At 40.7% G+C, this 17,033-nt stretch overlaps 1 protein-coding gene across 1 annotated transcript in view; it reads left to right on the top strand.

Moving 5' to 3' along the window:
- Positions 1 to 10,546: 10,546 nt before the first annotated feature.
- Positions 10,547 to 17,033, top strand: part of Grm3 (glutamate metabotropic receptor 3) — a 222,005-nt gene continuing 215,518 nt past the window's right edge. The window contains exon 1 of the mRNA XM_013350444.2: positions 10,547 to 11,405. The gene's annotated coding sequence lies outside the window, so the exon portion shown is untranslated. The remainder of the gene's footprint in view (positions 11,406 to 17,033) is intronic.

The raw sequence follows: 17,033 nt of genomic DNA, 5'->3' as shown, positions 1-17,033 counted from the left end.
TGTAAATTTCAATTTTAAGAGAATAAGTAAACCCGGTATCACTTTGAAATTACTAGCAATTTATTTTGAAACACTGAGAAAGTATTTTTTATATAATCAGTAGAAACAGAACCTAGAACATGATCTTCTTATACAGACATACTTATGTGGTTTTATAAGTTTAATCAACTTTGACTATTTGCTGGAATGATCTAACAGCAATTTTGCTTTGGTTTGATCATTTTCATTGAGACTTTATAGCAAAACCAGTTTTGTTTTTTTTTTTTTTCTCTTTCCACTTTGTATTTAAAGCCATACATTCTTAGCATCATAGAGCAAAGGGCATTCAGGGGTGAAGAGAAAATGACCTACAGAGGGAATGATGGATCCTGAAGGACACAGCGTTATGATGTAAATGCAATGTCACTCTTAAGGACAGCGTCTCCAGAGTCAGACAGACTGAAGCGCTAATCTTAGCCCCATCATTTACTATGTGGGCAAGCCACTTAACCTCACTTATTCAATCCCATACAAAAATAACAATGCCTCGCTCCCAGGGTCTTATCTTATGGGTTAATAAGACAATGTATATAAATCACTAACACAAACAGAAACCCTTTTCTTTGTTTAATCACAGGAGAAAGCACAATACAGAAACAAATCCCGCACAAGACGAGTAGTCGGCTGCCGCTGTGGTTGTCATTGGTGCTGTTGAAGTTATTTCTGGATCTCTCTGCCTTCTAGGCATAGGATAGAAATTGCATCTCTAGCCCCCTTGTGGGCGCTGGGATTCATTCCACCAGCAAGCTGTTAATAGACTCTATGCATGGCTCTTCTTGCACGCAGCAGTAAGTGGTGACATGAGGCTTCGTTGTTCCCTTTGCAGAATGAGAGACATTCTGGAGAGTAGCTGCTCCATTAGCTGGGGTCACAGAATAACACAGCTGTTTATGACTGCTCTTCAGTCAACGTGTAATGTGGTTGTTATTTCCAGCAAGGGAATTTGGAAATTGTTTATCTACCCAGAAGAATTTGGTCAATTCTGGCAGATGTAGATAGTAAATCTCATCTCTGTCAAATACATAAATAGTCACATTGCCGAAACATAACACTTTGAATGTCATATGTCCTACTTCACCCTACTGTGATTATAATCAAGGAGCTGGTGGCCACTGTCTTTCCATTCGCTCATTCAGTGGAAGTTTTCTAACATTGTTTTAGGACTCATTACTCCAATGTTGATTGAAGCATGGGACAAACAGAAAATGATGAATATTAACCAAATAGTTAATGCTTTGTAATAGAAAAATGCAATGTGATTATGCCTCCCAGTCACTATTTTCATGGATTAATAATTCTATTGCTTTGCAAAACTGCTGGAGGACATGCTAAACTTGGCCTTGGAAAAGCATCTCATGGATGGAATTATTTGTTAACTCATTTACAAGCCAAAGCTACTAAATATGAAGGTTTGTAGACAAGATAGACTCAACAGAGTGTGGGGGGAATGAGGGAATAAGTAAGGAACTGAATATAAAGCATACATTATAGCAGAGTAGTCTGTAATGAGGTTGAACACACCCCAAAATCACCGTCCAGTGACCACGCAACAATGAATGGCAGGCTAGGATACTGGGAAGCATGCTGGGTAAAAATCAGGTCACGTGAGTGAAGTTCTGATTTCACTATGCATTCCTATGTAATCTGTAAAAAGCCACTTTTATTTGTAATTTCAAACTTGGGATTTTTTAAAATTCAGCGTATTGATGTAAAATCCAGAGAAGAAATCGTTTCTAAATCTAAAGAGTGCCAATCAGAGGAATATATTTCTAATGTACACAAAGGGGACACTGAGAAAGACTACATATTTGTGACAGCTATTTCTGCAGCTGAAGAAATGATGGAAGAAATAACCAGTTATCCCAGCTATCTAATAAGGCCATGAGAAAACGATAAAGCTATTGAGTGTTTCCCCTTGTCTCATGTTTTACTGTCTGAGCAAGTCACAATGATAGCTGGGTGTTCCTAGGATGAAGTCCCTCTTAGCTTTATCCCAGGATCCACTTTTGGAGTGACAACCGGCGGCAGGATTGCCAAGGATCACGGCTGGAATACAGTGTGTCCAGGGATGTGGGAAGAAAATACTGTGAGGAGCACTGGGCTTGCAGGCTCCTCTGTGAGCCGCTGAGCGACCTTACTCAGCATCCTCAGATCTCCCTGTGGTCATTGAACATCAGTGGAGGGAATTCGGGGGCCAATTAAGTTGCTGCCTCTGCTCTTCTCGCTGCTCTGGCAAACAAAAGGAAGAAAGTCACTGGCGCATGACCTTCTAGTGATTCTAACCAAACACAGCACATGCAGCGACAACGTTTACAGTAAGAACGATTATGATTTAGGACGACGAATGCATATGCATCAACAAAGGAAAGATCTGTGTCCAGCACACAATTTTAATAAACATTTCCCCAGAACTTTGGTGCAAGTCTGCTTTTACAGAGTGAGATGACTGGGTTTGAGCAGCATGGTTGTTAATTCTGGTGAGGTAACAGAGTTGTCACGGGGCGCCGCGAATTTGGCCATGCATCTAACTGTAGTGTCATTGCCCTTGGTCACTGACTCCACCACCAAGCTGAACCAGAGAAGCAATTACCTAATTAATGTGGGTTTTTTTTCCCCAATTGCTAACATAATTCAAACCAAATATGTTTTGCCTGAGAAAAACACTTCTCTGAAATGTTGAACTCATTTTATTAAATTCTGGCTCAGAAATGATAGCTTAATGCCCTTCATTTGCATTAATGTGCCACCTTCACCCACAGTCCTGACTCAAAAGCTCTTGCACTGGACCAGGAATAAATACTTTTTATTATTAAGGATTTTGGATTTTTTTTCCTGGTAGTAAAGTAAAGATGAGTATGCAGCCTCACATGATAAAAAGCATACATTGATTAACAAGAAGAAATAATTAAATAACTATTTTTTAAAATAGACAGGTTCAGCAAGGTTAGGAGGTGGGAAATGGGGAATTTTGTTTGTTTATTAATAAAAAGTATATCTCCAAAATATAAAATAAAAATAAAAAAATCATAATATTATGAATAATATAGTAAGATAACCTGGAATACAATCAATACTTTTATCTGGAGCTGTCTCCCATAGCTTAAGGACTACGGTTAAATAATTCCTAAAAGTTAGGTCTTATATTGATAGAGCATTCTCTAACTGCACACTGCACAATGCCAAGGGCTATTGTAGCCTAATCAGTCCTGTTTACCCAGGATAGAGCACACTGACAGGCACAGACTCAGCACTCAGTTCATATTGCTAAGTAAATCCCCAAACACGAGACTTCTAGGGGTGGCTCATGCTTCAGATATCAAAACTTGAATTATAGCCCAGGAAACTCTGTCCAGTATATTGAAGATATAAGAAGAAGGAAGTGTTGGGATTATTTCCCTAGTCAGGCATTACTGGCTAGCCAGCCCCAAACCAATCTCATTTACCTTCTATTTTAAGGCTTTACACTAAGGAAGCTAGAAAGCTAATTATACTCTTTCCAACCTAATTTGCATTTGGAAACAATGGGCCAGTGAGACAAACATCCTTGCTACATTGTGTGGTTGTAAGAAAAATTACGTGTTCTTAATAGAAGGGCAAATATAACACATCCTATTAGTTGCTGCTTCCTGATGTGATAGCTGGGGCCGGAGCAGCAGTATTGCAACATGAAGGAAAAGACAGTGATGCTGACCATGACAACCCAAGCCACTGAAGCAACCCCAAATTCTGCCTATTTCTATAATCGTCACATTTGAAAACCAACTGGAAGAGGAGCAGTATTTGATTCAGTTGTCATCAATGAGGTTATGTGTGACTAGCAACCAGAAAGCATGCCTAGCTGGCAGGATTCCCTTCTTGCACATGTGTTTTTAAAACATGGTCTTGATCTTGTGTGTCACGGAGCAGTAGTCTCTTCATTGAGGTCACTTGTGCCCACGCATTTCATCTTGAGCAAAGCATTGTGGCCACTACATAACAATGCCTCTTAGAGAACTTCATGCATTTTCCATCATGTTATAGTTTAACACATTGTTTACACTTCTGCTTATTCTTATCATAAGAAATATCTTCAGAGTTTAAATCTCAAAGCCTATTTTATTGGGATTACAGAGAGTGAACACTGTATCAACTGTTCCACCATCATTTCCAAGGAGTGGTGCTTGATTAAATGGATGAGAACATACCTATAAAATGTTGTTTTGAAATGAAAAACCAATTAGGAATGACAAACAGGATACCATGACTTTCAGGTGTGAAAAACAGATCTAGATTATCAAGAAAGAAATGATCAATATGCCCCTAACATAAATAACATCAACATTTTAGATCTAAAATATACAATGAAAACCCGGGCCAAAAGTCTGAGAATAAATTTTTAGGTGGGTAAACAAACCTAGCTGGCATGCTTTTCTACCCTATATTTTCTTGCTTGCTTGTAGTATTCTTTTATTTAGACTGAAGTCATAGGCTTTTATTAATACCAGTGATTCTATGTACACTATCTGCACGGATTAATTTCCTCAAATCATGCCTGAGGATGTGGTTTTAACTCATTTACAATACCTACAAGCTTCTGCAGATCCCCATACTCACTCTCACACCAAAGGATTTATGTAAATAAACTTATAACTAAAAATAGTTTGCAGATTATAAAAACATATTTCTGAGACAAGAGTCCTTTTCTCCCTCTTCTTCAGGTGCCCACTAAGATGTAGAGAATGCCAAGTAGTTTCAAGCACTCAAGACAGGTGAGTGGCACCAACACTCACTCCCCTAGTGAAGCTTACAGTCTAGTGAACTAGATTACTACACCTAAAGTTTTTCTATACATCCTCCTCCTCACGTATGCATGGTGCTTGAACTCAATTTGATCAGACATAATAGATAAGACAAGGTGAGATTTTAATTTTTGAAACTTTGCTCATTAACTCAACAACTGTCTATTGGGATAGTCTTCCCTCCCCACCATTTCTTTCACACACACACACACACACACAAAATGCACAAATGTAAATAACACATTTCCACAAGCAACAGAGAACTAAGAGGAAACACCATAGCCACAGTGACTGTCCTCATGAAGAGCTCAGTTTGTATGTGGAAGACAAGCTTCCCAATTACTCATGATCAGCGGTACAAAGAAACGGATTAGTTTTATTAATTGTTGATGATCAAAACTAAAACTCTGGAGGTAGTTCCATGGATAAATCACTGGCTGAACACATTTGAGGAGTGTGGATCCCCAGCAACCACATAAACACTGGGTGGAAATGGTGTCCAGCCCATAATCTCATAACGAAGGCTCAGGGTTCCACAGAATAAACTGCTTAACTATACTACCTGAATCGTCAAGCTGATAGTTCAAGTGAGACACTCTACTCTCAATATATAAAGTTGAAAGAGATCAAAGGAGACATTCAGTGTCCACTTCTTACCTGCACTTGTCCTCAAACATATGTCCACATACATGTGAACATGCATACACACATGGCAGCACACCACATACACACACAAACACAAAAAGAGTAAAATAAATAAAGCTTCAAAGCAAACATTTCTCAAAGAAAATATTTTAATATTTAAGCATTTAAATTTGTAACCTATTGTATTTCAGTTGTTGCTGTACAACATATAAGACTAATAGAAATCAAAAAGCATAATAAATACCCAGGCTCTTTTTCCTTCCCTGTGAGAATTAAGGACAGAAATGAAAAAGAATTGGCTTGGTGGTGAACTGGCATGCAGAACTAAGTTTAAATGCCCAGAACATAGATAAAGCCAGACAGACTCGTGAACACCTGTAATCCCACAGCAAGATGGCAGACAGAGATAAGAGAATCCTGGGAATCTCGGGGCCAGCTAGTCTGAGGTAGGGAGCACCAGAATAACAAAATACTCTGTTTCAAATATGGGGAAAAGCAAGGACTGACCCTCATAGTTGCTGTTGGACACACACACACACACACACACACACACACACACACCACATCCAAACTGCTGATCAGCTATGCCTGACAAGGGAGTCTCATAAAGCACTACAAAACTGCCTTTTTTCCCCGTCATTGATTTTCTATATCTTGCCAATGAAGCCTGTTCATACCTCCTTGAATATACAGTGAGCACAGCACTTTGACCTTCATGAGGTCCAGATAAAATTTCCTTCCTTCATTTTATTATGCGTGAGACAGACTGGGACTTAGATGGAATAACATCTAAGACAGAGCAAGATCCATCACTAACACCTGTGGGAGCCAAAGGCTTTCTGCTCAATCAGTCCCAGAGGACAGCACAAGGAAGCCTGCAGCAGGGCCCAACAGGCCCTTCTTGATGTTCAGCCAGGTTTAGGATGCTCTCTCTTCCTCAGTCATTAGTCCACAGCTTTTGATGCCTATGAGATGAAGAAGTCAAAGGTACAAAGTGTGCAGGGCCAAGTAAAGTCAGCTTTGCCCAGAACTGATCTAGCATTGCTGCTAGATTGGAGGTGTTCGGGGCTGAGTTTCCTGACGCCAATTGATCAGTCCTTTGAAGACTGTCCAGCTCTGGAAATCCCTCCCTACTGGATTGGACCTGATTCTGGTGAACCATTCACTCTGGGCACTTATACCCTACCCACTTCATTGGCAGGCGTCTCCCGAAGTCCCTTAAAGGAATGTTTAAAGGAGACCCCCCTCCAGATTAGTAGAGAACAAACAGGAGGCCTCCCAACAGGCTGAAGTAGGCTAACAAAAGAAGGTGACCCTTAGAAAACAACTTTCTCAGTCCTCAGTCTGGCACCTTTGTGCAGAGCATAGCCTAGAAGGTTCTACACAACCTGGAAGGCTCTATACAGACTGAGATGATCTGTACAGCCTAGAACACTCTGTACCGCCTGGGACACTCTGTACAGCCCAGGACACTCTGTACAGACTGGGATACTCTGTACAGCCTGGGACACTCTGTACAGCCTGGGACACTCTGTACAGCCTGGGACACTCTGTACATCCTGGGATACTCTGTACAGCCTGGGACACTCTGTACATCCTGGGATACTCTGTACAGCCTGGGACACTCTGTACAGCCTGGGAGGCTCGACAACTACAGCCCTGTACCCTGCGCTGACTATCTATGGGATCCAGACTTCCCAACATGCTCTTCTGCAAGGAATAGGAGAATGCATCGCCAACATACAGAGCTCCAGAAATCCATCTCATAGCCTCCACATTTTCCTCCCTCAGCCTGCTGAGAGCATTTTACATTCCTCTGTAATGAAACACAAAGCAGTCTACTGAACTCCTAATTCTAGGAATACACACCCAATGATTTCCTATAGAGTAGAACCCTATTATTGGCATTTTCAAACTCTGTTTAGAATACCCCTAAATCTATCAACTACCATTCCCTACCTCTTTCCATTTCCTAGATTTTTATTCTTTCCCAGAGCATTCAGGTTGCTCCATTCTAATCCAGCACAGGACACCTGACAACTCTCACTTAGGAATACAGGAATCTTGGCATTCCTTTACCTCTTAATCATAGTCAAAACAAGGACTAGAGTATTTTCACCTTCATATTATGTAATAATAATCAAAATTAAAATTCAGGGATGAAGTAAGGAGTTGGAACATTTTGGAAAAGGGTGGGAAAAATGAGAAATGCCTATAAGTAAATTTATTATATATACGTGCGTACATATGTATATGTGTATGTATATATGTAGACATATATGTAAACGTATATAAATACATAGGCATATGGTGTGTGAGAGAATTGTTTTTTTCACTGAATTGATTAGCCAATATTATAATAGGTTTAAAAAGTTCTGCAAAGAAAGGTAATATTCACTGTGCAGATGGAGTAAATGAATGAGGGCTGAGGTAATCAATATGCCAAGTGGTCATAAAGATCAGGCAGCCATTTGACAAACCCAAACCTGATCTTTTTGGGAAGTGATGTGAGAAGGACAAATACAACCAGATGGCAGTCATAAGCTGGCATGGCGCTGTATGAGCTGAATAACTTCTCACCACACACGCTCAAACAAGCTACACATTCCTGACAGACACAGACATCACAACGAAACGGTTGAGTCCCTAGGCTGAGTCCCTAGAGATCTGGCATGTCGGAATGCTAGTAATGGTAGATAAGGGACAAGAGGGCACAGGAAAGTCTTTCATTAAAAATGGTAAGCTGACCACTTGGGTATTACTTGAAAAGATGGTATACTTTATGTACCATATTTAAATCAACACTATACAAGAAAGCAGCATGCTAACTGTGAAGTGTCATAGGGGGAAATATCATGATTAAACATGAATAATCATCCGAACAAATAAGCATAAATTAGTAAAGTTTAAACAAATTAGTAATATATATATATATATATATATATGTATATATATGTATATATATATATATATATCCTGGAAAGATTGACTGGAATGCTAAACTTATGTGTTTGACTTGGAAAAGACTTGATAAATATAAAAGTGTCAAACCAGAGATACTTCAGGATGGATGATAATTGATTAAAACTGGAGCCCAGTAGAACACATGAGAATGGGAGAAGATAAAGAATTTTATTTTTTATCACCATATCATCTAGTCAGGAGCTTCTGGTTAGCTCTATACTTTGAGGGTTTTAATTCTTAAAATTCATACATCAATACATAAACCTTGAAAGCTAAGTCATATTCAAGTAAATCATCTTTTGAAGTCACGAAGGAAGCATTAAAGTTCAAGAAGACCAATTTGTTTTCAATTAAGTATTCTATATGCTCACAAATCCAAATGTCATCAGTTAACTATAAACCAAAGACTAATAGTCATAATTAATATTTATAGGCTGCTTGGAAGGAATAAGTTTTGACAAAATTTAAGATATGAGCAATTTCTTCTAGTTTAAAGATTGCAAGGCTGAGATATTCTTTGATTAAGTCCAATGTTAGAAGCATGTCACTTAGGAAAGGTGAAAAATAAGGACTCAAATTCAAATAATGTGTATCAAATAATTTCAGCATCCTCTTCCTTCATCATTTCTTTGTGGGTTACCAGGATGGAAGGAAACGGCTGTCTCATAAAACCAAATTGATACCAGATTGGTAGTGTGCTTCACTGTGTCAACCACAGCTCATAGTAGACCTTAGTGTGGTGTGCAGCCTCCACACAGGCTACAGAGATACCATCAGTCCAGACACCAGCTCTTCCTTTTTGCAGCCACAACTTTTCCTTTTTAATGAGATAAAACCATTGGATCTCTGTTACTCTTAATATCAACTGATTATGATAAGGGTCTTACAAATGTGCCATGATACATTCTGGAACGTTCCGAAAGGGACCAAAATCTGACACAATAGCTTCCTCACAGTGTGCAGATTTTACCTTCACCATTGTTCACGTGTTTGTTCCTTGATGTTCATGAGTCTATTAAGCAGAAATCATTTAAAGTTGTCTCACCCAGTTCTGATAGGTTTGTGCTGAATGTCACATGTTAAGTAGCTGCAATGAAACACAAAGGAAAAGCCATTTTCTTTTCTTTTGGCCAATTCTACTGCATTTCAGAAATAAAAGGCCACTTAGAACAGGCACTTCAAACATTTCACTGTATAATAGCATTTTGTATATATTTTAATATCTCTAAGTTTTAAGACTTTGTGACATGCACAATGAACTATAATAAGCTTGCGTGTCTTTTAAATATCAGCATTCTTCTCAGAGAACCAGTGCTGAAGTATTTCTGTAGTTTAAATGTTCTTGCTGGATTTTAAAAGAAAGCAGTTGCTTAACAACTTCGCATGAAATATCAAAGGATAATGTAGCATTTAAAGCATTCTGTTTAATTGTGTCTGGCTTCATATAACTCAGTCCTTGGTTAATACAAAGTTAGTACATCGGGATGGAAAAATTAATGAAATTGAAGTTTTGATATTAAACGTAATACATTTCTAATCAAAGAATGGAAACCTGGGGTTTTTTTCTTTACGATACTATCTGTAGTTTGCAGCCTATTAAAGCTTTTTCCGTGTGCTTTTTTCTCCTTTGTGCCTGCGTCACCGATTTAAGGTGCTTATTTATTCAATTTTAAAAGGAGAGAAAAGGTTATGTGAAGATCCTGCTAAGCACGAAGTAGGGCTAGAGAACTACTAATGGGGGAGTGACGAGGGTTGGCTCCAGAGAAGGCAGAGTGGTGGCACCGGAGGATCAGAAAGAAGAGATTATCTCAGCACTTCCCTAGAATCTTTTTCTGCCTAAGAAATTTGGGAGAATGCGAAAAAGCAGCAGCCCAGCATTCTTGAAGGGGCGTGGCTTCTCTCAAGGGGCTGTCCAATCGAATTCCTTCAGAGGGAGCCATCCCGAGAAGATTGATGAGCGTTGCTAGGAAACAGGAGCGTCTCCCTCCCTGCTGACCCAGAGATTGTTCTGCACAAGCCTCCCCAGGGGCTCGCAATGTGCTGTTGAACCGCCTGTGGGGCAGAGCTGCGTACCGGCCTCCCCGGTTGACGCGCTCACACTGCTCCGTCTTTCGCGGTCTCCTCCAAGTGTGGTCAGCGCCTTACACAGGGACCACAGGAGAGTTCTTACTAGGAATGACTGTGGGTCCCTGCCCACCCGCGTGCCATCAGCCTTAGCAGAGCTTCAAACTTGGAGCCACCTCCCTCTCTACCTCCCCACGCCCCTTCACGCCACTGCTCCGAAATTCGCCGACCTTTGCATGCATTGCCTAAGGGCTGCAAACCTTGAGGCAGAGAAGCCAGAAACCCAGCCAGGCTTTCCGTATTGTAACCCTCAGGTCTAGGTACTGTAGCTCACGGAAGACTCTGCAGATACACCCCTATAAACGGAGGGAAGAAGGGGGGAGGAAAAGGAGAAAGAGAATGAAGAGAGGATGTCAGAAGGTCCGTGCCTCTCTGCCTGAGTCCCAGTTAGACTGTTTCAGTCTGGCCAAGGTGAAGGAAAGTTGCTTCTCAGCCTAGGAAGTGGGTTTGGCTGCAAAGGGAAGGAAGGCGACTGGGCTCTGAAGCTCCCCTCCCTTCTGCAGAAGACCACTGGGTACCCTTCTTGCCAACCTCCTCCCGCTCTTCTCCTCCAGCCCTCCCTTTTCCCACTCCTCCTTGACTCGGAGGCCTGGATGCTGGGCCACCGGGCAGTGGTCCAGCGCGCAACCGGGCGGGGGCGGGGGCAGGGGGCACTGTGACAGGAAGCTTCGCGTTCAAGTTGGCCATTTCAGGGGCAAAATAAGTTCTCCCTTGGATTTAGAAAGGACAAAGGCAGCAAGCTCCCTCTTTTGTGTCGGATGAAGAGGACCAACCATGAGCCGGAGCTTGGGTGCAGGCTCACCGCCTCTACCACCGCGGTCAGCTCCAGTTCCTGCCAGGAGTTGATGGTGAGAGGTAAGAAGCCCAGAGGGGGATGTGTTCCTCTGGAGGGCGCCCAGCGAGGGCGCAGGAGCTCGGGTACGGCGTGGGGCAGGCAAAGCGGGGAAAGTTGAGGCAGAGCATGGACCGGTCTCTACATACCTGCCAGGGGTGGGAAAACGTGGGTCACCGGCGCAATGTGGGTGTGCGTGAGAGAGAGTTTGTGTGTGCGCGCGCGCTACTGTCCCTCCAGGAAGAGGCCAATTTTGATCATAGATCTGCTACTAAGGAGCGAGAGGTACAGGGACTAATTGGAGAGATAGGTCTCATTCGCCAACCGCCTCCATCCAGCTCTGCGCTGGGCTCAAGATTCCTTCACTTGGGGGTTTATAAGGCTTTGTGCACAGGAACTGTGTGATAAGCGGCTGACACCCTGGTAGCTCCATGTGGGTGTGGAGGTTGCCAGGCGAGGTGGGTAGCGGTCAGCAGGACCCCAATGCTGCCAGAATGAGCTCCGCAGACAAGGGCAGACAGGGGTTCACCCCAGGCAAGAATGCTTGGGAATCACCCCTAACTCGCTACCCTTTGCTCTTTTTGACTTGAAGAGGGGGGGACCAGACTCAAAGCCTATCTTCCCATTGATCCTGTTCCATTTTCTTATCTCACTGACAGTGAGATAACACGGAGAGGGCGGGAGATCCGCGGTCCAAAAATAGACTAGGTGATATATCCAATAAGCTGGTTTCTTAGGAATTTCCCTTACATCTCCTTCTAGCTCCTCCGAGAGGTAACGAACACGCAAGTGTCTCTTTAAGATGAGATGGACTGAAGGGGTGAACACCTTCTTTCAAAATATCTTAGAGTACTGTAAATTTTGAAGATAACTAAAACCCCACCTTTTTCAAGATGTGTGGTCACCGATTCAACTAATGAACTTGTATACTATCTCTACTCTTGTTCAAACAGTAATAGATATATGTTTATAGATACCCTGAATGTATACTTACCCAATGTATTCATTCATTGGGACATTGCACATTAAGATTTTTGTGAGCTGAGATTAGCTGGTTACTTAGAGCTTCTTTGCTTGAATTTCTTTGTGCTCCTGGTCTCCAGAAGTGCTCATTTGACTACTTTGTTTAGGAGTGGGTGTGGGTTATACCATTCTTTTGGACATATTCATTTACCTGTCTTAGTTTCTAGATTGACTTTGGTTTATCCTATCACAGTCTGAGGTTGTTGCTTGATGCTATTGTGTATATAAGTGTATTAGATGTCAGCATTACCCGGAACACCCAGATTTTCAGTACACTAGATGCCTGTGGATAGCAATCCCTACCAAAGGGAGTGAGGAAACTTGATGAGAGTTCTGTACTGTTATTTGCCTTTTCTTCTTCTAAAACCAGCTGAATATAATTTGACAACCTTGAAGGTAACGTGCAGCAGACCTTAGTAAGGTGGCATTTTCCTCTTTGTTACAGCAATGTCTTACGTTTATGAAGGTTCCCCACATCTGTAGGTTTGAGGTGTCCACACCTTTAGATTCTGATTCCCCAAACAGGAGTACAAGGATATTTTGAATAGGCATGCCCTGGGCTCTCTTGATTTGTTTATATGCTAAGTGATACGTGAAGTGCTCATGATGCCAATGGACTCAAGAAGAAATTTTGAGATGTATTCCCGCACAGATGCAACAAAGAAAACTGTATCTACACTCATAGGGGCCTAAAACAATATGACAAGATAACTTTGTCTCAAGTCCAACCTACTCCCACACACCCAAAAAAATGGTGCGAACATCTACGTCTGTAAGTTGTATCCTTACCAATACATTGTGAAACTTAATGCATAAAAAAATAACATTCGTCAGTCAGTGCACAAAGGAAAGACCTGCTCCTCTATTCAGTATTTTTCAGTTATATGCCATCAGTACATTAAGAAAATGTGTGGATAGGCTGCAGATTTTATAAATAATAAAAATATATACTATGGCATACTATGTGACTCACTCATTGTGTACAATGACTACCTTTAAAATATGACAGTGTACATATGGGAAAAAGTATAAACCTTGTTACTTATTTCAACATTGCCTAACATCAACAACACTTCTGATTTAGTGTCATTGCCATTAAAATTGGTAAGCTAAACAAATGCAAAGATAACACAAAAATAAGTGATTTTTTTAATGTTAGAATTAATATCTATGTTGAAGGAAAGAGCCAGGGCATTAAAAGGTCACCTGTCTCTCATCTCTACTGCAAGGCAGGTGATCAATCAGAAACACACATTTAGTCGAGGATTCTCTAGTTCTGTAAGATTCACAGCAATAATAACTTACAGCTTCAGTGGAAAGTCTCCTCTTCTTTCAGCTCTAACTTTATTTCAAGTTAAATGATCCCTTCTTTGTGTTCATTCTTGTAGTCATAGGTTCTGAAATGAGCCATGATCTTTTGAGGGCTCTAGCTACTAGCTATCAAGATATATCCTAGTGGCTTATGCATGAGATGTTTCAGTTCGTTTTCTGCTCTCAATATCATCCCAAGAAGACATTCATAAAAAGAAAAAATATCTAGTTTCTGTGGCTAAAAGAGAAGGGCAGGTTACATTTCCCCGGGGTGGAACAGGGCCAGAGCTATAGAGTCAAAACGTGTCTTCTCTGGAGTCAGTTCCTCAAAGGGCACCCCCTTTGTTTACACACGGTTGTCTCCCTTTTCTGTCTTATGCTAAGTTGACTGTTCGTTCCCACTTCTTTTGAGATTCTGCTGAATGTATCCAAGTCTACATTAGATGAATTTGGTGAAATTGCTCTCAAGAAGCAGTGTAAAATGATAGAAGATTATTTACTGAGGAGCACACAAAATGAATACAGTCATAGTAACTGAGACCACACAAATCATTAGATCATCTTCCTCCTGCCACCTCTAATGTAGGCTAGGAGCCTACAGCATTGCTATATTTTGGAGGGCTTTAGTCCAGTGTGATTTTTAAATAGCTCATGTAATGATTTCTTCCAGATTTTTATGGAAACACCATTTCATATTGCAATGGTTCTCTCTGTTAAGAATTTTGTGGCATTCGGTCTAATTCTTCCATGACTTTGATTTACCTTATTGCTAGGTCCTTATCATTTACTTCTCTGGGCTACTCGACCCTCTTGTATAATTTAAGGTCATAACGCAACATTTATATATGACTTGTAAAATGCATGCTTATAAAAGAGAGCACATGGTACCAATTCTATATACAAATATTTGCTCAATTATATATAAATGTGTGTATATGCATATGTATGTGTGTGTGTGTGTGTGTGTGTGTGTGTGTGACCATTTACAGGTATTTGTGTGGCTATATGTCCTCACAATCTATCTGATTGCCCTAAGAGAGGAACTTGTCTTTGCTGACACTAGTGACCTATGTGAATATGCAGATGATCTTGTCTAAGGAAGCTCTGAGTGGTTGCACGTTTGTGAGGTATTTTCATTGCAGATTTGTTGTCAACAGAGCCCTGTCACCACCCACACTGCAAGAGAGTTTTGTGACATGCTGGTCAGATGCTCCAGTGAGCCCAAGAAGCTGTTGTCATGCAAACTCAACTACTGAGATGAAAGTGATTTCCATAATTAATAGAATGTGCTAAGAATGTAATGGTGTATGGGAGTTAGTTGAGTGTGAACACAGCATAGTAATTCTGTTAGAATTTTCAGTGGTCCCTTCATATTGATACAAACTAAAAAGGCCAGAATTAGGAATACATTATTCAGAGTTCTGTATCTTGAAAAGTAAGCCCACACCATGCATATACCAACATAAAATATATGTAGGCTTAAATGGAGAAACCATATGTGAAGGTTACTTTAAAAATAAAAAGTCTGAAATAACCACGAGGCGGGCAAGGGGGGGGGGGACAAGATTTTATTTTGTTCACTTAAAATCTGGTTCCCAGACATCCTTGTGTAGGCTTCTTTAAGATTCTCCAGCAAATATCTCTGTAGCCTCGCCCTCCCACTCAATTGTTTCTCTCAGTCCCAGGCAGTGAAACACAAGCTTTGCTAGACAGCAGAGGAGCAAATGGCTAGGAAGTCCCTTCCAGGGTACACTTGGCGAATCCAGCAGTGGCTGACTCTAAATGAGGTGAATCGGCAGCCAAAAGCACAAAGTGCTGCTGTCTTTCTACCTTGTGGGGCATCAGACTACACAGAGACATCCGTGCAGACAAAGGGAGCCATGAGGACAAGGACCTCTACAAAGCTAACTATAATATTAAGGAAATTGAGTTGGATTGCATGGAGCAAACTATTTTAAGTCAGTGTTGTCCCTTCTGAAGTTGTAAAATGTGTTTATAGTGCCATTCATCACATTGCGGCAAGTATCCTCAAAATGATTTTCCCTAGACACAAAAGGAAAATCAATTTTCTTGGTATAGGAAATGCAGGCCATTAATATACTTGTGATTTCACCCTGGAACCAGAGAGGGACTCTAAGAGGTGATGCTCCACATAGACTTTGTTTTCTTATCAAATCAGTAGCCCTGTTACAGAACCAGAAAATCCCCCACTGTACTTTACACAAACACACCTGGAAACTGTTCATATGTAATCTATACAAAGTTTACACCAAGACAGCATGTTTCCAGACAAAGCCACCTGTGAAGATGGTAACTCCTCAGAATGGGTGAGCAGTTTTCATGCTTAGTTCCTTGTCAGAATATACTTTTATTATCATTGCTTTTTTTTTTTTAGCAGAGAGAAAGCCATTTGGACAAGCATAGATATTCACTGAATTTTGGAAATCTTGAAACACAGTTTTTAAGAACTTACAAGGTCTTACATCACAGGATTACTAAGATAACTATTTCTAGACCAGGGATGAGTTTTACAGTTTGTGGAATATTTTTGAAGAAATTCACTTAAGACAAAGACTACAACCAGAAAAGTCAGCTATTAGGGAACAAAGAAAAAAGCAAAACCGAAAACTGATGAAAAGGTGTTTATTAGCATCTGTTAAGAACAAAATAAGATTTAGAGTATGTAGCAAGGGCACAAAAGTGTTCAAATAAATACAAAAACGTACAAACATATATAAAGTTGAAACAACTCAAAAATTAAATGTTAAATCTTTGGTTAGAAAATCATAAGGGGAAAAGAAGATGTTTGGTCCATAAAAGCACTTGCCACTCAAGCGCAGGTCCTGACTTCCCAGTACTCACATATCCCAGAGCAGGGAAGGCAGAGATGGGGATCCTGTGCCCCTGCTGCCCAGTCAGTTTAGTCAAATGGGTAAGTTCTGTGTTGAGTGATAGACGTTCCAAAAAGTGAGGCTGAAAATTTTTAAGGAAGCCATCAGACATAGATCTCTCATCCTCCACACATGTATGCATACGTGTACACACACACACACACATACAAATAAATTCATACCAGCACATACATGGGCACACATACTCACAAAGACACATGCACACAAACACACAGGAAAAAGCAAAAAGTAAAATGGTCAAAGTTTTTAATCAAATGAAAAATTGTAATATGCTAAAGCTAAACACATACTGCTCAAGTAAGTATTTAAATATGTGTAGAGCCACAACACCAATCTGTCCCTTTGTTAGAAGTTCATCCTCTCTCTCTCTCTCTCTCTCTCTCTCTCTCTCTCTCTCTCTCTCTC

Source organism: Microtus ochrogaster, chromosome 26, assembly GCF_000317375.1.
Source record: "Microtus ochrogaster isolate Prairie Vole_2 chromosome 26, MicOch1.0, whole genome shotgun sequence".
NCBI lineage: Eukaryota > Metazoa > Chordata > Mammalia > Rodentia > Cricetidae > Microtus > Microtus ochrogaster.
The sequence above is the reverse complement of the archived record's forward strand: the minus strand, read 5'-3'. Positions and strand labels throughout refer to the sequence as shown.